At 43.9% G+C, this 22,749-nt stretch overlaps 2 long non-coding RNA genes across 2 annotated transcripts in view; both read right to left on the reverse strand.

The window, feature by feature from the left end:
- The window catches only part of LOC310742845, a 164,190-nt gene that overhangs the window by 12,801 nt on the left and 128,640 nt on the right, over positions 1-22,749 (reverse strand). The window lies entirely within an intron of this gene.
- Positions 17,438-22,047, reverse strand: LOC310742839. The gene is made up of 2 exons (XR_014538721.1): positions 21,920-22,047; positions 17,438-17,669 (listed from the first exon to the last, which is right to left on the reverse strand). It is a non-coding gene; the product is annotated as an uncharacterized lncRNA (long non-coding RNA).

A 22,749-nucleotide genomic window follows, 5' to 3' on the forward strand; every position in this document is an offset into this window, starting at 1 on the left:
TGGGGTTGGGTGCTCATCTCGCTTTACTGGCTAAGGGAGATGATGTTTGTCCGCAGATACTTTTTCCGGGTCATGTGGCCTGCATGACTAAGTTGCTTCTGGCGAAACTAGAGCAGTGCACGGAAACGCTGTTTACCTTCCCGCCGGAGTGGTACCTATTTATCTACTTGCACTTTGGCATGCTTTCGAACTGCTAGGTTGGCAGGAGCTGGGACAGAGCAATGGGAGCTCACCCCATCGCAGGGATCCGAACCGCCGACCTTCCGATGGGCAAGCCCTAGGCTCAGTGGTTTAGACCACAGCGCCACCCGCGTCCCCTGATCCCAAAGAGGCTGCAGAAGATCGGAGAAAATACCATACAGAGGCCAGCTACCAATAAGATGCACTGATTATTTGTACCTAACTTCCTAGTGTCTCTCACCCTCTTAAGGTGTTGTTTATCCCCTCATGAGAAGCTGCCATTTTTGTCAAGCCAAATGGCAGGCTGCAATTCCAAGGGGTGCCCTGTGGTCCACCCCATTTAAAGAAACGAGAGAAACAAATGCCAGTAACAAGCGACAGGCATTGGATGGCTTCAGCTACTGACGGAAGTCTGGATGTATTGTTTGTGCCTGAAAGAGGCCAGTTCTGAAATACACTCCCTGTGATGATAGTTGGAGCTGTGGTTTCTAAAGAATGATGATGGATTCAACAGGCACCCGTGACTGTCTGACCCCCACTTCCAGGGTTTATTGGCAATATCTGTGTTACTGGTAGGGATGCAGTGAGCCATGAGAAGTTGACTTCTCTTCCTAGAATATATAAAAGTTACTTGCTTAACACATGGATTTGGCCAATTATGTGGAATTCCTATGCCTTTGACATCTGAGGTATGTGTTTTCAAGACCCACCCTATTCCTGCGATTGTACTGTGTTTAAACTGCATTTAATTCTGAATTTTAAATTGGTGCAATCCACCCTGGGACCTGCTGGTGAAGAGCAGGAACAACAACAACAACAATTTGTGGTCTTTAGCCAAGGTTGTGTGGCCTTCTAAATGTTGCTGGACTGCAGCTCACATCATCCTTGACCATTTGCCATGATGGCTGGGGCTGATGGGAATGGATGCCCAACAACATCTGGAAGGTCACAGGTTCCCTGCCCCTGTGTTGAGCAACCCCCTTCTGTTTCAGTGGGACTTGGCACATAAGAAACTACCGTACAAGTGGATTGTACCCAAGCTTTCACCACCCCCCAGAAGCTTCCTCACTTGGAACCCATGCTGAAATGGTGCACTATTGCGGAGATTAAGTGATTTGATGGGTGGGAAAAGGGAGGTCCCCAGGCCATTGTTTTCCAGCAGCCACTGGCTGGGGAGCTTGAGATGTTTCAACTTGACAACTTGGTGTAAGGAGGTAGAACCAACCAATTTATTTCCCACTGACAGCTCCAAGTCTCCGGTTCCCCTCCGCTTCACGCCTCCCTTGCATTTGCCACTTGCTTCTTCTCTAATTGCGCGGGGCTACTGAAAACGGGCAACGTGAACTGTTTCCTGTCAGCCACACTTAATCACATTGTTACCCATCAGAGCGGGTGACGTTCTCGGGGGTATTTTCCAACGCACACCTCTTCCTGGCCCCATCGTTCCTTTGGCTCTCTTACCCTGAAATGAAACTTTCCTAGCTTCGAAATTAAAGTTCCAAACTTATTTAATGAGGGAGAGAAAGAAAAACGGTGTAGGGGGAAAGCATGCACAATCCCCGTAAGGACAATGGTGCTTATTCTCTGAAAGAGCTCAGCGTGGAGGGCAAGATAAAACAGACGGTGCCGGAGAGTGATTCGGCAATATGTTTCTCTACTATATATTGATTACTTTCCCCTCTCCTTTTCAGTAAGCAGTCAGCATGTAGGAAAAGGCCTGTGGGGGTGATTAGGAGAAGTAGTTGTTTTCAGTGGTGTAATATAGTGCCTAAAAGACTTGAGTTATGAATCAAGCAGTCCCACTTTGCTTGAATCTCACCTCTGCCTTGAAATACTAAGTCGGTATAGCTAATATGGTGCACCCAGTGGCGTAGCGTCGGTTGTCAGCACCCGGGGCAAGGCAAGTAATTTGCGCCCCCTAACCCATGGATTTGCCCTAACCCCAGATGTTGCGCCCGGTGCGGCCCGCCCCCCCTGCACCCCCCACGCTACGCCACTGGGTGCACCCCAGATGTTACTGGATTGTAATTCCTCTCATCCTGGCCCAGTTGATGGGGTATGGCTGCTAGTTACAAACCCACTTTCCCCCCAATTCATTAGCAGTGCTAAAAGTCTGCACCGGATATCTTTCTGCAGTCTGGTTTTTGCCCAGGCTTCTGCTCTGCACACATGCAAATTTGTGCCTTGCGTCTGACTGTGCCAGCAAATCACGCACAAGCACACACCTGCATTGCGTTTGCCGGCCTACCCAATCAGCATTCCCTTCCTGCAGGATGATACGTCAAGCTTATCTTGACACCTATATGAGAGCCACCATTTCTACTCATCTATGAACGATGCTGTTCTGCAGAAGAACAGGGGAGGGTGATATGAACAAGATTCCTAGATCTGGAACATAGGCCGTATGGGACGATCTTAATGAAATGTAAAACATCTCAATCAATCCTTTACAGGACTCAATTTAGCCTACAGATCAAATTACCCAGCCAAGCAAATTCGAGGCTTTTTGAAATGTAAGTCACATTTAACCCTCTGCGGTGAGTCTAAACTTCACTTCTACCCATGTGTTTCATCCTCTTTTACAGTGTGTGAAAAGCTTTTGCAAAATGTTATAACGGTTATGTTTTATCAACTATTCCATGTCATACCCATGATTTCTCAGCATAGCCATGATGACTCTGCTCTGCCTCCACAGTTCGAGGCAGCAATACCTCTGAATACCAGTCACTGGAAACCCCGGGAGGGGAGAGTGATCTTGTGCTCAGATCCTGCTTCTGGGTCTCCCATAATGGGCATCTGGTTGGCCACTGTGAAAAGAGGATGCTGAACTTCATTGGCTTGATCCAGCAGGATCTTCTTATGTTCTTAAAAGTCAAAGTCCCTGCCCATAGAATGAATCTGTGCGATGAAGAAGATGCACATTAAAAGCAGATGCTTGCTTCGGGCCAACCATCATCCAACCTCCCCACAAGCAATCAGAATGAATGCTCGAAAAATAGTTATTGTTGTCTAATCTCTCTGCAAACAAATGAGGACAAATGCTCAATGAACAGAAGAAGAAGAAGAAGAAGAAGAAGAAGAAGAAGAAGAAGAAGAAGAAGAGGAGGAGGAGGAGGAGGAGGAGGAGGAGGAGGAGGAGGAGGAGGAGGAGGAGGAGTTTGGATTTGATATTCTGCTTTATCACTACCCGAAGGAGTCTCAAAGTGGCTAACATTCTCCTTTCCCTTCCTCCCCCACAACAAACACTCTGTGAGGTGAGTGAGGCTGAGAGACTTCAGAGAAGTGTGACTGGCCCAAGGTCACCCAGCAGCTGCATATGGAGAAGCAGAGATGTGAACCCGGTTCACCAGATTACGAGTCTACTGCTCTTAACCACTACACCACACTGGCTCTCTAAAATGGACCACTGCGAGCCAGGCAGGAGTACAATCTTCTGATCCGTAGTCAGACGCATTATCCATTGCGCCACTGGCCCCTTCAGGAAGCACCCTTCATCATCAAGCAAGTGCTATCCCACACTTTCCTTACTGCAGGAAAAAATCTGATATTTTGGGGAATCAGATATGTTGTGCAAGAGATCTAGATCATCTTTAATTCTGCAACCTGAATTTACTGGCAAGTAATTGAATTCCATCTGAAAATAACAACAGGTTAGAAATGCCTCGGGTATCTATGGTCTTAGCAGCTGGTTTTGTAGCCCTGGCTCCAGAGTTCTCATTTCCTTCCTTCCCTGGTTTATCATTTGAGGAGCACAGGGAGAAATTGTCTGAACGTTCATTGTTTGGAGATGTGGCCTGACTTCCTTTGCTTGTAAAGTAGGCCTAGGTCTTGTGTCGCTGAGTCACGAAGGAGGAGGGGGCACGGAGGAAGTGTCCTCAAGGCATCCTAAGCAGCCTTGCCTCCATAATTGCAGGAGGGATCAGACCGAGACTGTATTAGCAGCTGATAAGGAAGGACAAGCTTTGGGTTCATTTGTATTGTTTGCTTTGTCCCTGCAAATTGCTTTGCACTCCCAGTCGGAGATTTGTATTAGAAGGCAAAGCAAATATGTGAGCCACTGTAAGGGAGAGCCGAGTTTCACCTGTAATGTAAGACTTAGCCTGTCAAATAACCTGTGCCATAATTGGATGGACCTGTGCCAAAGGAATTTGGGAGGTGTAATTGTTTCAAAAGGGAAAGTTTTGCTGAACTCAGTAGAACGAAATTGAGAAAAATGTCTTCTTAAAAAAGAAAAAACCCCAACAACTGCTTTTATGTTTAATTGGAGGGCTCCCAAGTGCCATCGCTCAAGAACAATGTGCTTTAAAGGTCAGGGTAATTCCTTACATTGGTTACACGATTCACTTGAGGACTTGTGTGCAGTACTGGTTTTACTCTTGGCAGCTATTAAAGAACCGCCCACCCCTCTAATTGAATAATTGGCCCAAAGACCAAACGAATCTGAATAAGACTGCAAAGAGAAGCCCAGTGAACGCTTACAAAATAGAAACATCTAAAGTTATTTTCCCTCCCCTGTTAAATGTAAAAAAGTTAAAGGTAAAGGTACCCCTGACCATTAGGTCCAGTTGTGGACAACTCTGGTGTTGCAGTGCTCGTCTCGCTCTATAGGCCAAGGGAGCCGGCGTTTGTCCGCAGACAGCTTCCGGGTCATGTGGCCAGCATGACTAAGCCGCTTCTGGTGAACCAGAGCAGCGCACGGAACCACCATTTACCTTCCCGCTGGAGTGGTACCTATTTATCTACTTGCACTTGAAATGCTTTCAAACTGCTAGGTGGGCAGGAGCTGGGACCGAACAACGGGAGCTCACCCTGTTGCGGTGATTGAAACCGCCGATCTTCTGATCGGCAAGCCCTAGGCTCTGTGGTTTAGACCACAGCGCCACCAACATCCCCCTGTTAAATGTAAGATGGACCAATTAGCCATTCCATTAGAAAGACTCATTTGCTTCCAGAAGGTGGGTAAACCACAGAAGATAAGTGCATAATAACCAGGAAAACGAAGATTTACATTTGGGTTTCACCCCAACCTTTTGTCACCATCACGTTCCCTTAAACATACCCCACCCCAGTCATTTATGACACTCAAGAGTGCCCTCTTTTTTCTTCCTCCCCCATCCTCCTCTCCCCATTCCTGAATTTAAAACCTTAGGAAGCAGCCAATGAAAACAGTATGATGATGAACTAGTGCAAATATTTAGATAGTTAGATAGATGATAGATGATAGATAGATGATAGATAGATAGATAGATAGATAGATGATAGATGATAGATAGATAGATAGATAGATGATAGATGATAGATAGATGATAGATATAGATAGTAGACAGTGTCAGGCTTTGGGGATCCCCCTTTGGCCATGGAAAAGCAGTACAAAGAGAGGTCAGCGCCCCCTTTTTGGAGGGGCTGCTTTGCAGGTGGGAATCCAGGTCCTCGCAGTGACCTGGCAGTGGGCGGAGTATCGCAGCCCACATTAGCAGGAACCCCGGCCACATCATGCCCCCCCCCCAGCCGGCCAATTGGGTTTGCCTGGAGGCATGGCTACGACCTCTTAAATTGCAGTGAGGAGATATGGGGACTTTAGGATTCACTAAAACATTTTGTCATCCAGAGCATCACAGCAGTCAGTATTTTAGAAAATTAAAATAGGAAATTGGCAGGGCACAAAAACATTTCAAAATCATGTTATTGCAGTAGGGGGACCACAGAAGTAATGTCTTTGGTGTTTTTTAAAGTGGCACATTTGGGGGAGGGAGTTTTGAAGGCTCACAAAAGAACCCCTTTGGACACCAAATGAACCATTGGTTATTCCCCCCCCCCCCAGGTACAGACAGATGGACCAATAGTGTGATTCGGTATAAGGCAGCTTCCTATTCCCAAAGCTGTGCTAGGCTAATATATCACTTTTATCCTGAAGCTGTAAGAGATATGCCATGCTGCTGCTACTGCTGGTAATGGAAGTGTAAGTGTGCCTGCTTTGTTTATGGAATAAATGTTGTTGAGAATATGTGTTGTTTTCATTTTAAGCATATAATTTTAAAACTCCTGCGCACATGAACTTGGATTCACCTTTTTTTAAAAAAAATAGTGCATGACTCTATCAAAATGCCCCTGAGCTTTTGTTAAAAAGTAGATTTATTCTTCAGCCATTGACATAACTCATGAAAAAAACATACCAGAGGAATAACAGCTGACTTGTAAATTGTTCCATGGCCAGGAAAGTGACTGCTTCTTCGCTGTATTTCTCAAAGCCCCCCCCCCCCCCTAAAAAACCCTGGTGTGTTTTGCAGAGTTTTTTTGCAGGGACATTTTGCAACATATCATTGATGTATCAATGGTGCATTAGTGGTGGGTTGGTACTGGGCCATTCATACATCATTCCTCTTTATGCTATAGTTCAACAAAAGTGGAACAACTCCCCCCCCCCCCCAAGAAAAATGCATTTGTGGTATGAAAAGGTACAGAATTTTAGTGGGGAACCATGGGACTATTGTAGATATTAAAATTGCACAGCTTGAAGCAACAGGGTTAATAAAAACTGACTCACTTTGCAATAAAAATTGCCCAGACCAAAATAGCGTTTCGAAGCTTTGCTAACAGAACTTTCTTCAAACAGGTACAAAGACAAATAATGCTACATACAAATAGTGGCATAAAACCATTTGCTAGTCCAAGCACAGGTTCCGCTTCTTAGTAATATTAAATTACTTCAAACAGAACTGAAATCAAAGGTTTCTCTTCAAGTTACAAGGAAGGAGGCCTCTCCAGCTAAACTAAACTACTGAACTTAGTTTGCATGAGAGGAGACTGAGAGGAGATACGATAGCCATCTTCAAATGCCTAAAGGACTGTTACATGGAAGGTACAGTGAAATGTTTTTCTCCTGCTCCAGAGGGTAGGGCCCGAAATGCCAAGAATAACTTTCTGACAGTAAGAGCTGCTCGACAGTGGAACAGACTCCTACAAGAAGTGGTGGACTTTCCTTCCTGGGAGTTTTTAAGCATCCATCTGTCATGGATGCTTTAGTTAAGATTCCTGCATTGCTGGAGGTTGAACTAGATGATGCTCAGGATCCCTTCAGACTTTGTTGTTGTTGTTGTTTAGTCATTTGGTCGTGTCCGACTCTTCGTGACCCCATGGACCAGAGCACGCCAGGCACTCCTGTCTTCCACTGCCGCCCGCAGTTTGGTCAAACTCATGCTGGTAGCTTCGAGAACACTGTCCAACCATCTCGTTCTCTGTCATCCCCTTCTCCTTGTGCCCTCCATCTTTCCCAACATCAGGGTCTTTTCCAGGGAGTCTTCTCTTTTCATGAGGTGGCCAAAGTATTGGAGCCTCAGCTTCAGGATCTGTCCTTCCAGTGAGCACTCAGGGCTGATTTCCTTCAGAATGGGTAGGTCTGATCTTCTTGCAGTCCATGGCTCTCTCAAGAGTCTCCTCCAGCACCATAATTCAAAAGCATCAATTCTTCGGCGATCAGCCTTCTTTATGGTCCAGCTCTCACTTCCATACATCACTACTGGGAAAAACATAGCTTTAACTATACGGACCTTTGTTGGTAAGGTGATGTCTCTGCTTTTTAAGATGCTGTCTAGGTTTGTCATTGCTTTTCTCCCAAGGAGCAGGCGTCTTTTAATTTCGTGGCTGCTGTCACCATCTGTAGTGATCATGGAGCCCAAGAAAGTAAACTCTCTCACTCCCTCCATTTCTTCCCCTTCTATTTGCCAGGAGGTGATGGGACCAGTGGCCATGATCTTCAGACTTTGCAATTTTATTATTCTGATTTATTATTCTGATTCCTGAGCTATGCCCTTCACAGTTCCACTGCGCCCCATTTCCCAACTCACTCCCCCCACCCCACTGGAACTCCAGAAGCAACTCTCAGCTTTCATGGCTCTGTGAGGTTCCCTCTGTTTTCAGTCAAGCCTGTGGGCTGAGGAGAATGTCCAAAGGAAAACTGAGCTTTTGCTCCAGATAGACTTGCTGCCCATGTGACCTGCCATGGGCCAACATCCAGCTCAGCCACGCAGGCAAGGAGTGGTGAAGGCTTTGCCTAGGGATGTGCTGTGTCTTGCATTAGGTCTGCCTGCTGCGTTGGTTTTTTGCTAGTGAGCAAAGTAATGAAAATGAGAGAGAGAGAGATTTCCTTTTGACCTCATTAGACTTTGAGGCCAACCATTACATCCTCAGGGAAACACACAAAAAGGACATGGGATTGAAAAAGCTCCTTAGTGCTTTTTTATATTTTTTAAGGTCTGCCTTCTCTTCAGATTTGAAATGTCCCCAAGAAACAGTTTTGGCTCAGATGTCATTCCGTAGAACTTCTTCGTTCTAAGTACATAACCAGAAGGCTGATCGAGTCAAACGATTTACAAATAGGAATGAAGAGGAAGGGCTGTAGTTGAGCAGTAAGAGTTTCTCGATTGTATACAGGTTTGAGCTGGGAGAGAGTCTTGTTGAGAAGCTGCTTTTCAGGCTGCTACCTTGCAGTGCACTTTGAAAGAGACTTGGCAACCCACAACATGCAGCTGATTGTCGGGTCTGACTGAGTCAAAGCACTTTGCAGGCATCCCCATTCAGCTGAACGCTGGTACCTGCAAAATCCTGTGCAAAGTCTCTTTGAAAGGGACTTAGCAAGACCTGACAGTCAGGTGGCACTACCAATCAACTGATCATTAGGACCTCCAAGCCCCCTTTTGACTGAGCCAGGTTTTTAACCTGCCCCACACTTGGCATCCCATAGGAGTCAAAAGAGCTCAGGACTTAAATGGAAAGATATATTCTGTACCATACCTTTAAAACACACTGCTTCCACCCCAAGACTCCTGGGAATGGTAGCTTTTCCAGGTTCTGGGAACTGTAGCTCTGAGGGGTATAAACTACAGTTTCCAGGAGCTTTTGGGGAGGGAGGAGAGAAGCAACATGCTTGAAATGTGTGGCATGTATCTAGGCATCGCCCGAGCTGGTATAATAAGGCAGCTTCCCACACTCCATGCTATCTGAAGGACGCGAGCAAATTGTTTCTCCTGATTGCCTTGAAAACAAAAAGGCGCCTTGTCCTAAAAATGCCACTGGGAAATGTCCCGAGTCTCTTATGCGAAAGACTAAATAAATTTTAAAAGTGTGGCCTTTGGTTGCTGCCTGGCCTTGCTTTGACTAATTCTTGTAACGCTTTCTGAATCTCCAGCCTTCAGCTGGTCGTCAAGCTGCATTTCTGGGCAAGAGGCACTGGGGTCACGATGACGACTGGACCCCTTCGTTTTTCACAGCTGACCTGCAACGTCGGTGGTGGGGCTTTCTAATTGGAAGCCAACGGAGGGAGCCAAGGAACCATAACCCCAGTACTGCTTCTCCTCCACTAGCTCCATCCTCTTTCGGAGTGGTGCTTTCCTCTTCAATTAATTTCGGAGCGAGCAGCGAGCGGTGGCACTCCCGAGTTCTGCTCTTCCTCCGCCGCGGCTGTCAGTCAGGCTGTCACTCATTTTTAAGGCAGAAGGAGAAGCAACGGGGCTGGAATCAAATTATTTTTAATGATCCCTGACACATCCTGATCGAGCCTTTTCTTCTTAGCCGGGGTTAAGTGTCAGGGCAACGCGGCAGCGCGCGGCAGCTTTTGTCGGAGATAGGAAAATAAAGCAAATAATAGCAGCGTTGTGTCCTCTCGGTGTGGGCTTCTCTCAAATGGCCTGTTTTGCAAAACAGGCAAGTCACAGGCAGTTGCAAAACAATTGTTTCCATTCAGTTGCAATTTGAAAAACACAGCAACAATCGCTCAGCCTTACGTGGGGTGCTGGTGGCCTGGCAGGAGGGGGGGAAAAGTGGGAGGAATCTCTGCTGTAACCGTCACCAGCATATTGTAGACCAGAAGTGGGGAACCTGTGGGATTCCAGGTGTTCCTGACCATTTGCCATGCTGGTTAAGACTGATGGGAGTTGGCATCCAATGACATCTGAAGGGGTACAGGTTCCCCAACCCCTGGATTAGACAAATTCAAGCAAGCTAAGTCTATAAATGGCTCTTAATCATGGTGCCAGAAGTGGGTGTCAGGAATAAATTACGCGGAGTAAGGAAAGTTAACTCTTTATTAGAAGAAACAGGATCTGCTCAGTAGTGCCAGACCTAATGAGCACAGCAACTCTTCTCAGTAGGTCTTGTCCCTATGAGGCAGTTGTGGAGGTTGAAGGTGCCCACCTTCCCACAGCTGCCTAAATCTCCTCCACCCCAAGCTCCTTCCCAGACAATCTGAGACTATGCCGACGCACCTGACTCTGTTCCTCCCTCTTCATACCTCTCCTGCTCCTCACCCTGGCTTCGTCACCAGCCTGACTAATTTCTGCCTCTTGACTCCCTCCTCTCCAGCCTCCACTTTGGCCTCTGATTCTGGACTGCCCCCTGCCACAGCCTCTTCCTTCTCACTAAACCCTGTTACCGCTTAAGCTTCTGACACCTCCTCCTCTCAGTCTGCCCTCTCTTACCCTCTGAACACTCAATGTCATCCCATCACCAATCCCTGGGCTCTGAGCCTTCTTCCCTTGGGGGTTCCCCCAGCTGGTGCCTCCCACCATTCCCCTGTGTCCATGGTACATGATAGCTTTAAATGGAGTTCAAAGGCAGATACCTCAGATACCAGGAACAGACAACTGCAGAGACAGCTCCATGCCTCCATGCTCTGCTCTTCAGCTTCCAACAAACATCTGGTCGACCACTCTTGGAGACCAAATGCTTGGTTAGATGGACCTTTGGTCTTTTCTCACAGATCTGTTCTAGGCCAGTGGCCCTTACCTAGCCAGGTTCAGTCCCTGACAACTTCCTTTGAGAAGGGTAGAGAAAGAAGCCACATGCTCTTCCAGGAGATTCCATTCTATCTGTCCCCCCCACCTCAAGTCTTTGCTGGTTTTCTGGTTTTTCCCTACAGCAGTCAGACAGCATTCAGTTCAGTCCTCATTGGACTGTTTTGTGGTCTTCCTTCCCTTAGGTCTTTCCCTTCTCTGAAACATTTTTAAAATACAGTGGTACCTCGAGTTAAGAACTCAATTCGTTCTGGAGGTCTGTTCTTAACCTGAAACTGTTCTTAACCTGAAGCACCACTTTAGCTAATGGGGCCTCCTGCTGCCGCTGAGCCATTGCCGTGCCACCGCTGCACGATTTCTGTTCTCATCCTGAAGCAAAGTTCTTAACCCGAGGTAATGTTTCTGGGTTAGCGGAGTCTGTAACCTGAACCGTATGTAACCTGAACCGTATATAACCCGAGGTACCACTGTACTTCGGATATTTCTTCACAAGACACATTTGCCTCCAGATACTAGATGCTGGTTATCACAAACAAGGAGAGTGCTGTGGCCCTCAGGTCCTGCTTGTGGTCTTCCTTTGGCAAATACCTGGCCACCATGAGAACAGGATGCTGGACTAGATAGGCCTTTGGCCTGAACACAGCAGGGTTCTTATGTACTTCCTTCCAGCTGCCTTTCTCCTGACAGAGCTTTCTCACCGTTTCAGAGTCCAGCTGGGAGAAAATCATGGGGTTTTTTCAGCCGGAACTCACCAGAACTGTTTTGGCACCTCTCAGATGGGCTCCATTGCCATTATAAGACAACAAGGGAGGTGTTCATGGTGAGTTCTGGCACCTCTATTTCTAGAAAAATAGCACTGGAGAAAATTATCCTGTGAAGGGACTGCACAATTGGGAGGAGAAGACTTCTGCACCCGTCTCCCACCTTTAAGTCATCTGCCTTAAAACACCCCTTCCTTTCTCCATCTCCCACTTTACAGCTATGTCACAGACCCCCCTTCTACCACATGGCTTTACCAATGGTGAATGCCAAAAAAGCCTTTCGCTCCCCCGAGAGTGTTCAAGGCCTCTCTTTCTCCTGTAAGCCACAAGCTGATTAACATTCCTTCAACGATATCCACTCCTGATTTGAAAGAAAGACACCTTTGATTCTGGCCTGGTGCGCACTTCTTAGTTGGGCTGGAATGAAATTCCTTGAATTCTGAGCTCGCTCCTTCTTTTTTCTTTCTTTCCTCTTCATTAGCATGGTTGCACAGTGTCCTTTGCTTGATAGGAATAATGTCTTCTAACAGGCTTTCAGGAATGTAACTCTCGTAACTCTCGGGGAAAAGAGAAATGGCATTGATGCAGGATAATTTGTCAGCAAGTTTTAAGATCCGCAGCCATTCCTCTTCTCTGTTTCTGTCTTCAGTTTTCATCATTGGCATTCTCCTAATCTCCCAAGATTGCCCTTCATTTCCCCCAAACAGCCAAATGCCCTTCTGCTCTGGAAACATTCTCTCTCTCTCTTTCTGAGTTCATATTTATTTTAAATATTTCAGCCAAATGATGAATAAGGGCCTGGAGAAGAAGTTGAACTTTCTCTCTGTCTCTCTTGCGAGATATGAAGTGATTTTTCATTTCGGCTTTGGGTCTTCGAAGGCCTTAAAAGCCCTGGCTCTTTATCATAAAGGCTGTACACAGAAGTGGAAGGGGGAATGATATGAGTATTTTATTTGGGGGGAGACCAATGGTCCTCATGAATGCAAGCTTTTTGCAGCGTCCACACATCCAAAACAACAGCGCATCTCCCAGATTTGCACTTTTCAGAGAAATTCTCATCAATTAAAAAAAGCCTGTTGCAAACAATTCTGTCATTAACAATGCAACTCATGCAAATTATTTTAATGTTTCTGTTGATTATGTGTTATGTTTTTATATTACCTTATTTTTGCAAACCACCCTTTGGCCATTTTTGGTCACTCCTTGAATTTGTCCAATTTGCCCATTCTTCTTTAAAGCCATCCAAGTTGGTGGCCTTCACTGCCTCCTGGGCGAGGGAGTTCCATAGTTTTACTATGTGATGCATGAAGAAGTGTTTTCTTTATTCTGTCCTGAATCTTCCAAGGGTCACCATCACTGGATGTCTACAAGTTCTAGTGTTACAAGAGAGGGAGAAAAACTTTTCTGTATCTGCTTTCTCTGTGCCACGCACCATCATTTTACACATGTCTATCACGTCATGTCTACTCACCTTTTCTCTAAACTAAAAAGTCCCAAACACTTCAACCTTTCCTCACAGGGCACTTGCCAGTGTGGTGTAGTGGTTAAGAGCGGTGGACTCATAATCTGGTGAACTGGGTTTGATTCCCCTCTCCTCCACATGCAGCTGCTGGGTGACCTTGGGCTAGTCACACTTCTCTGAAGTTTCTCAGCCTCACTCACCTCACAGAGCGTTTGTTGTGGGGGAGGAAGGGAAAGGAGAATGTTAGCCGCTTTGAGACTCCTTTGGGTAGTGATAAAGTGGGATATCAGATCTTCTCCTTCTCCTTCTCCTTCTCCTTCTCCTTCTCCTTCTCCTTCTCCTTCTCCTTCTCCTTCTCCTTCTCCTTCTTCTTCTTCTTCTTCTTCTTCTTCTTCTTCTTCTTCCATGCCTTTGATCCCTTGAAATATCGCAGTGACCTGCTTGCAAATTAAGCTCCCATCTAGAAGTGCCCTGTGTTGCTGATTAACTCAGGTGGATGCTTGAGTGATGCATATCCAGTGATTAAATTATTGTTTTAGAAGATGACATTTTGCCAGCAGGGTGTGTAAGGCCTTGTATCAGCATCCTTGGTCTGCTGCTGGGTCTCAGTACCCATCCAGGATCTACTGTTGATGCCTGCTGCAACCTTGGGCAGCTCTGTGGGATGCCTAGGACACAGCCCTTCCCCTCCTAAGGAGCTATTGCAGGGGCCTAAAGAGTTTCCCATATGAAGTATGGGAAATAAATAAAAAATTATTGGAAAAGAAAACACCATGGTGGATTTCACCCATTGAGGTATTGACGGTTAAAAAATTAAATATGGAGGGAAGGTGGGCTACATATGAAGAGATTTTGATGGAAACCAAGCAAGGTCGAAAACGTAAGCCATGTGATCAAATTGAAGGTTTATTTACAGGTTGGTTGCAATATCATCAAGTGAATGATATATTTAATGTAGATAAGAGGAAGGTTGGTTTTGAAAATAAAAAATCAAGATTCCAAATTGAGCTATTGGAAGGCAGAAGTAAATTATTATCCAAAATGTACAATTTGTTGTTGGAATGGCTTACTAAAGATGAGGAAGTAGAAGAAGTTATGATAAAATGGGCACTAGATTTTGGGTATAGCATTGAGTTTGATTCAGGGATAAGATTGTGGAATGAAAATTTAAAATTTACAGCATGTATGGCATTAAAAGAAAATGTAATGAAGATGATGCACAGATGGTATTTGACACCAGTAAAGTTAGCTAAAATGTATAGAATGAGAGATAAAACATGCTGGAAATGTAAAGAATCAGACAGTAACTTTTATCATATGTGGTGGACCTGTGACAAAGTAAAAACATTCTGGGAATTGATCTATAATGAACTAAAAAAGATGTTTAGATACACCTTCCTCAAAAAACCAGAAGCATTTTTGCTAGGTTTGATGGGAGAGGAAATTACAAAGATAGATCAAAGATTATTTGTGTATGCCACAGTTGCAGCGAGAACTTTATTGGCCCAAAAGTGGAAGTTACAGGAGGTACCTACCATTGCTGAGTGGCAGGCGAAGATGATGGACTTTGCAGAACTGGCCAGACTGACTTGCAGGATTCGAGACCAGGACGATCAGAAATTCCAAAGGGACTGGAGTAAATTTATTGCATATTTGAATAACAACTGTAAAAACTTGAAGACACTAGCAGGATTGAAATAAATCCTAAAATGTGGACAAATAGGTTAAAGATGTAAATTGCACGATTGGATTAGAAATGGAAAACCTGCTGAAAGGAAGGAGGGAAGTCATATGCTCGGCAGAGCAGAGAGGTTTTGTGTTTAATATTGTAATGTTGTAACATTGAAAATGTTGTTTAAGGAGGAAAATAATAAAAATATATTGAAGGGGGGGGAGTTTGGTCTAGGGAAATTGGGAGGGAGATTGGAGGAGATGTAACAGATCCAAAAATAAAAGAGACTGGAACCTATAGTGAGAAAGAAGGGAAGAGAAAGAACCACCCAGAGAGGATAGTAGAGCAGGGGTAGTCAGCGTGGTGCCCTCCAAATATTGTTGGAACACAAATTTCATTATCCCTGGCTATTGGCCAGATTGGCTGGGGCTGATGGGAATTGCAGCCCAGTAACATCTTGAGGGCACCTTAAGTAGGAAGTTGCACAGGGTTCTGTGCCACAGGAGGAACCAACAGCCAAAGGTTAGGATTCCCTTGTTAACCTTCCTGCCTTGCATGGATGGCAGGGGAAAGAGCCAATGGGGATGTAAGGGTGGGGCCAGTGGATGGGGCTCCACTCTTTCCCCTATGCAGCCAATCAAAAGAGGGGAAGAGGGGAGCACCATCCAGTAGGCCCGCCCCTACAACCCCATTGGATTTGCCCCCTGCCACTCATGTAAGGGGAAGAAGGTCATGTTATTCACATGAGGGAATATCGTCCAAGTAGGACTTTTGTCATGTCTTGCCACATTTCATCTCAGAATTGGCTACTGTCCTAGACAAGGAGACAAGAGCAGATTATTTGCTGATTTAGACCATTTATCTTGCTGGTGGAGTTTGAAAGATTGCTTCCCTATGTTGAATTTGCATCCCTAGTTCTGGAAAGCAGACTTACAGATGGAGTTTATTTGTTTTACTTACTTATTTTTAGCTTTATAAAACTGCAGTTCTTCTCTGTAAGGTCGCTCAAGGTGCCCGGGAGTACAGCAATATAGAACAAATGCATTAAAAAGAAACTTTGCCGTGAAATGAAACACAGCCATAATAAAATCCGCCTCATAATAATAGCACCAGCAGAAACCAGATGAAATCTGCCAGTATCCATTAACCTCCTCTAAATGTTAATTCCCAGTGGTCAGATATACAGGAAGTGGGTGATGAAAATAGGAAGAGCATTTGACTCTGGAACATTTCAATATTGTTTTAGGTTTATGGTGGGACTCTTCTAATTCCTGGGCGCAAGACATTGAATTGGGCATGTTAAAAAGACAAGCCAGGAGCCAGCCCAGGGATGGCTGTTAAGATGGGTCCTTAGCTGGGACAAAGGGACTGTCTGTGCGCCAGAGGGCAAATGGGAAGGGGCCCTCTCTCAACTCAGAATTAGTTAGAAAAACAAAAACCTCTGGAGTAGAATTTTACAGGTTTCCTGTGATGTGAGCTGGGGGGAAAGCAGGGCAGTGTTCAAAATGCTGCCAGCTGCAGAGCGTCAGAGAAGCATGTTGGATTTCTGATTGGATCCAATACAGTGGTACCTCGGGTTAAGTACTTAATTCGTTCCGGAGGTTCGTTCTTAACCTGAAGCTGTTCTTAACCTGAAGCACCACTTTAGCTAATGGGGTCTCCTGCTGCTGCCACGCCGCCAGAGCCCGATTTCTGTTCTCATCCTGAAGCAAAGTTCTTAACCTGAAGCACCGTTTCTGGGTTAGCGGAGTCTGTAACCTGAAGCATCTGTAACCTGAAGCGTCTGTAACCCGAGGTACCACTGTACTGCGGCTTTGAGAGGAACAAGACCTTTTTAGGGTGTGAATGTTGTGAGTCCCTCCACAGAAGGCTCAGGTTGTATAGGTTGTATATACAGTGTTACCTTGGTTCTCAAACACAATCCGTTCTGGAAGCTGTGGCTTCTGATTGGCTATTTGGGCCCGGAAACAATGCCAACAGCCGAAACTGAAAGATGTTTGTAAAACGGAACTCTTCGTTCTGGCTTTGCAGCGTTCGGGAGTCAATTTGTTCGTCAACTAAGCTGTTCGGGAACCAAGGTTCCACTGTATGAGTAAATAAACCATATATCCTAAGGGCACCACAGTCTTTGCTGTGCCTAATTTCCAGGCCTGGGAGCCGTGGAATCTTGCACAATCGTGGAGGTTGGGGTGGCATGTAACAATATGTTCTTCTGTGGTTGAAATTTTATCTACATTTCCCTGGAAGTAAGCTCCGTTGACCATAATGGAGCTTCCTTCTGAGTAAACATTAGGTCCAAAAAGAGGAAATACATCACCCAAAAAAGAAACTAATTAAAATCCCTTTGCTCTAGTGGGAGGAGGATTTAATTTGACTAAGCCTGCCTTTGTTAAACTTAACCTCATAAGAATACTCCATGTCTCTAAGGCTCAGAGTGCTTTTATCATGTGCGGAGTGGCTTTCCCTCTCTACTGCCTAACATAGCTGTGCTTTCTTATCTAGACTGAGGAGAAATGGCTTCCATATTTCTGTTATTGGAAGCAATAGTATGAATAAAAGCTGTCCAGTCCAAAAATATGATTCAAAAGCTTTACCAACAGAACTTGTTTCAAAACAGACACTTAAAACAACAGTGTTACATCCAAATAGTTGCATAATGTTATGTTTTTATCCAAGCACAAGTACTGCATCTTAGAAATAGAAGATAGTTTTATCTGGAACTGAAATCAAAGCTCTGTCTCTCTCACAGCCTCCATTAGAAGCCTGAGGCTGTGTTCCTGGAGAGAATCATTTGCACATCCTTTCTTCTCCAGTGCCTCAGAGAGAAAACAAAGACCAACTCACACAAAACGAAGATTCACAACTGAATATCCCACATGATATAAGCTAAATACATCATGAGAGAGCAGCAGAGATACATTCTTGGTTGATTATAAACTTCTTAGGTACTCTGCTGCTCCTGCTTAGTTTCAATGGAATTTTCCAATGTTAAACCTTTAGCAATACACATACAGAGGTTTTTTTCCCATTCCAATGCACAAATAAACAAGCATACGTAACATTCCAGACCAGAGTCATGCCTGGCTGGCAGGTTTGATGTTTCTTTGAAAATTAACCACTGCTTTAGAACCTACAAAAAGTTGCTCCCCCCACCAAATAAATAAATAAATCCTCAGAATTCCTAATTGTCAGGGCTGACCCAAGACATTTTGCTGCAGGTGGACTTTCCTTCCCCCTATACCTTGGTTTAAGAAAAGTGCATACCGTGGTACCTCGGTTTAAGAACTGTTCTGTTTACAAACAATTCGGTTTATGAACTCTGCAAAACCGGAAGTAGTGTCCTGGTTTGAGAACTTTGCCTCAGTCTAAGAACAGAATCCGAATGGTGAACTGACTTCCAAGTACTACAAAGTTTTGAAGGAAGGATTGATACAACCCCTGAAGGAAGTCTGCAATGAGATTATGAAGGGGAAAAGGGCACCCGATACGTGGAGAGAGGCCTACATTACACTTATACCAAAGACAGAGACTGAAAAGACTCAACTTAAAAACTACCGACCCATCTCGTTACTAAATGTGGATTATAAAATTTTTGCTGATATTTTAGCAAAAAGATTGAAAAGAGTTTTGATGGAGGAGATTCATGGGGACCAAGCAGGCTTTCTCCCGAAAAGGCATTTGTCGGACAATGTAAGGAATATAATTGACATTTTGGAAAAGTTGGAAGTGAATATAAACACTAAGGCTGTTTTGATATTTGTGGATGCCGAGAAAGCCTTTGACAACATTTCTTGGAATTTTATGCTGAAGAACCTCCGGGGGATGGGGGTAGGCCAAGGGTTCGAGAATGGTATAGGTGCAATATATTCTGAACAGAAAGCAAAATTAATTGTAAATAACGTGGTTACAGAAGAGTTCAAGATTGAAAAAGGGACACATCAGGGGTGCCCTATTTCCCTACTACTTTTTATATCGGTCCTGGAGGTTTTGCTTAATATGATTAGGAGGGACCAGTTGGTTAAAGGGATTCAGGTCGGAGCTAAACAATATAAATTGAGAGCATTTGCAGATGACTTAGTACTTACATTGCAAGAGCCAGAAGCTAGTACGAAAAGAGTTTTGGAAATAATCCAAGAGTTTGGTCAATTGGCAGGATTTAAACTGAATAAGTTAAAGACAAAGGTACTAGAGAAAAATTTAACACAGACTGAAAAAGAAAGGTTTCAGAATGAGACAGGGTTGACCGTGGTTAAAAAAGTGAAATATTTGGGTATAAACATGACAGCTAAGAATGTGAACTTATTTAAAGACAATTATGATAAAACTTGGATAGAAGTGAAAAAAGATTTGGAGATCTGGTCAAACTTAAAGCTTTCCTTGTTAGGTCGAATCGCAGTTATAAAGATGAATGTATTGCCAAGAATGTTGTTTTTGTTTCAAGCATTGCAAATAATGGAGAAAATGGATTGTTTCAAGAAGTGGCAAAAAGACATATCTAAATTTGTCTGGCAGGGCAAGAGGCCCAGAATTAAATTTAAGATATTAACGGATTCAAAGGAAAGAGGGGGGTTTGCCCTGCCAGACTTTAAACTTTATTATGAAGCGGCAGCTTTCTGCTGGCTGAAAGAATGGCTACTTCTTGAAAACACAGATATTTTGGATTTGGAAGGTTTTAATAACATTTTTGGGTGGCATGCATATTTGTGGTATGACAAGGTTAAAGCACATAAAAGTTTTAAAAACCATATTGCCAGAAAAGCACTATTAAATGTTTGGATTAGATATAAAGATCTGCTGGAAAATAAAACTCCAAGGTGGCTGTCGCCAATGGAAGCTAAGGCAGTTAAAAAATTAAACATGGAGTCGAAGTGGCCAAAATACTGGGAAATCTTGGAAAAGGAAGGGGATAAATTGAGATTGCAGAGTTTTGAGAAATTAAAAGGGAAGGTGAGAGATTGGCTGCACTATCATCAAATAAATGAAGCGTTTAAATTGGACAGTAAAATTGGCTTCCAGGTGGAAAAATCAAAATTGGAGACAGAATTGTTAGAACCCAGTACTAAGAATTTGTCAAAAATGTACAATTTGCTGCTGAAATGGAATACACAAGACGAAACGGTTAAATCAGCTATGATTAAATGGGCTCAGGACATTGGTCATAATATTTTGTTTGCTGATTGGGAGAAGTTGTGGACCACCGGGATGAAATTTACGGCATGTAATGCTCTGAGAGAAAACATTATGAAAATGATATATAGGTGGTACATAACCCCAGTCAAGCTTGCAAAGATTTACCACTTGCCTGATAACAAATGTTGGAAATGTAAAGAAAAGGAAGGTACATTTTTTCACCTTTGGTGGACGTGCCCGAAGATTAAGGCATTCTGGGAAATGATCTATAATGAACTTAAAAAGGTATTTAAATATACTTTCCCTAAGAAACCAGAGGCCTTTCTCTTGGGCATTGTCGGACGGGGGTGTTAAAGACGGATATAACTTTCTTTTTGTACGCTACAACAGCAGCTAGAGTATTGCAAAGTACTGGAAGATACAAGAACTACCCACACTGGAAGAATGGCAGATGAAGGTGATAGACTACATGGGCCTGGCAGAAATGACGAGCAGAATCCGAAACCAGGGAAGAGAAGCAGCGCAAGAAGAATGGAAAAAGTTTAAGGACTATTTAAAGAAATACTACAAAATTAATGAAAGTTAGAATGATGTTGGACTGGAAAGTAAACGGTTACTATTAGTAAGGGTTAAGACAAGGAGAATAAGGAAAGATTAAATTTAAATTAAAATAAGGGAAGATTTGCTGAGTAATTGATAAGAATTTGGAATACAGAAAAGGGAAGCATGAGGAAGTCGGGGAAGAAAGGTATAAGAAATTAAGATATGAAATGGTACATGTTTTTTGTTTTGTTTTTGTTTATGTCTGTTTATGTATTTGTTATATGTTTGTTACTGTTATAAAAACCTTTAATAAAAAAATAATTAAAAAAAAAACAGAATCCGAATGGTGAAAGGGCACCGGCAGCAAGAGGCCTCATTAGGGAAAACGTGCCTCAGTTTAAGAACGGTTTTGGTTTAAGAACGGACTTCCGGAACAGATTAAGTTCATAAACCGAGGTACCACTGTAGTGTTCAAGGCCAGCCAAGCGACTGTCATCCAGCCCAGACATGGAGGTCCAGCTCCAAGAGCCTTCTGGTGGTTCCCTTACAGTGAGAAGTGAGGTTTAAGCGAACCAAGCAGAGGGCCTTCTTGGTAGTGGCACCCACCCTGCGGAGCGCCCTCCCATCAGATTTCAAAGAGATAAGTAACTGTGCAACCTTTAGAAGACATCTGAAGGCAGCTTTTAATGTTTTATGATGTTTTTGTACATGCTGGAGGCCTCCCAGAGTGGCTGCGGCAGCCCAGTCAGATGGGCAGGGTACACATAATAAAATTATTATTATTATTATTATTATTATTATTATTATTATTATTATTAGTGCTGGACATGAGGCAGAAAATCCCACAAGTGCGTCTCCCCAACAGTAAAAATATAATAAACAATCTTAATATAATATAACCATTTTCTGCCCTTTCGTAACACCCCAAATCAGTCGCTTGAGGCTGCAACCTCACCCTGTCAAATGGCAGGGCCGGCTCTGCTAATTGTCCGGCTGCTCTGCCAATGGAAGAAGGCATGAAAACCCTTTATAAAAAAAGAGTGCATCACACAAAAAAGGACAAAAAGAGGCAGCTGATCTGCATAAAATGTGCATATGTTCACTTAAATGTCTGTTAAAGTATATCCATGTTGGCAAAGTAGGAGAATCTAGAGAAAAGCCAGACCCTGGGAAGTTTCTTTTTTCCACTCTCAAGCAGGTTCTTGCAATCTTGTCTTTCCGCATGCATTCTAAAGGGATGCTAATCTCCGCCAAGGTAAAAGGGGTGGCAGTGGACATCAGTCACACAGAAGCGCATGAGCTTTATCATTCTGAAATCTGTGGTTATTACACTAACTGCATAAACGCTGCAGCCAAATGGAGACTCATCAGAGATAAGGGAAACAAAACCTGCATAACAACGAAAGGCTGTCAAACATTCTTCTTCTTCTTCTTGGGCAAGGACCAACTTGATTTCTGTGAGCAGCTCCCCAGAAAATGGTTTCTATGCAAAGTTTCTCCTTCTTCCCACTTATACCTGAAATAGCATTAGAAATGACAGGGAAACTTTGCTTCCCAGCTTGTATTGTTTTATATTACTTAGGGGGAGCGTGTTGTCTTAACACATTTAGGGATAGTGTTTTATTTCCTCGTTGGGCATATGGGTACATTGGTTTTAAATCCCTGAGGAACTCCTGATCCCAACCATGCAGAAAGAGACAGGCCTCCTGTGGACGAAGGATTTTAAAATGTGCTCCGTGATTGTACATATACTTAGAAAGATGGTGCTGTGAGTGGATGGGAAGCAGGGAGAAAGGGGAATGTCTAATGTATGGGACAGGCATGTTCCACCATGCTCTCCCCCCTGGTATGGATGAAATACGGTGGATGTAAATGCAACTAAAATTGCTACATTACAAACGATGCTTTGTGCAGTGTGGACATGGCAGCACCCTCTCACAAAAGTGGAGAGAGAACAACAAGAAAGTCGTAGGAGTCTTCCATGCTGAAGTCATTCTCAAACCTGGTTAGAAACCCAATGCCGGATTTACGTATAAGCTAAACAAGCTATAGCTTAGGGCCCCACTCTCTTGGGGGCCCCCAAAAAAATTAAAGGAAAAAAGGGTTTGCGTTATTAAGTTTGTTATGAATAAAAATCATTTTAAGTTAGAGCTTAATAATTATTTCACTATTAATATACTTCTTCTTAACAATTACTTTGATAAAATACCTATT

Source organism: Podarcis filfolensis (assembly GCF_964270895.1).
Source record: "Podarcis filfolensis genome assembly, chromosome: 10".
In the NCBI taxonomy this organism is placed as follows: Eukaryota; Metazoa; Chordata; class Lepidosauria; order Squamata; family Lacertidae; genus Podarcis; species Podarcis filfolensis.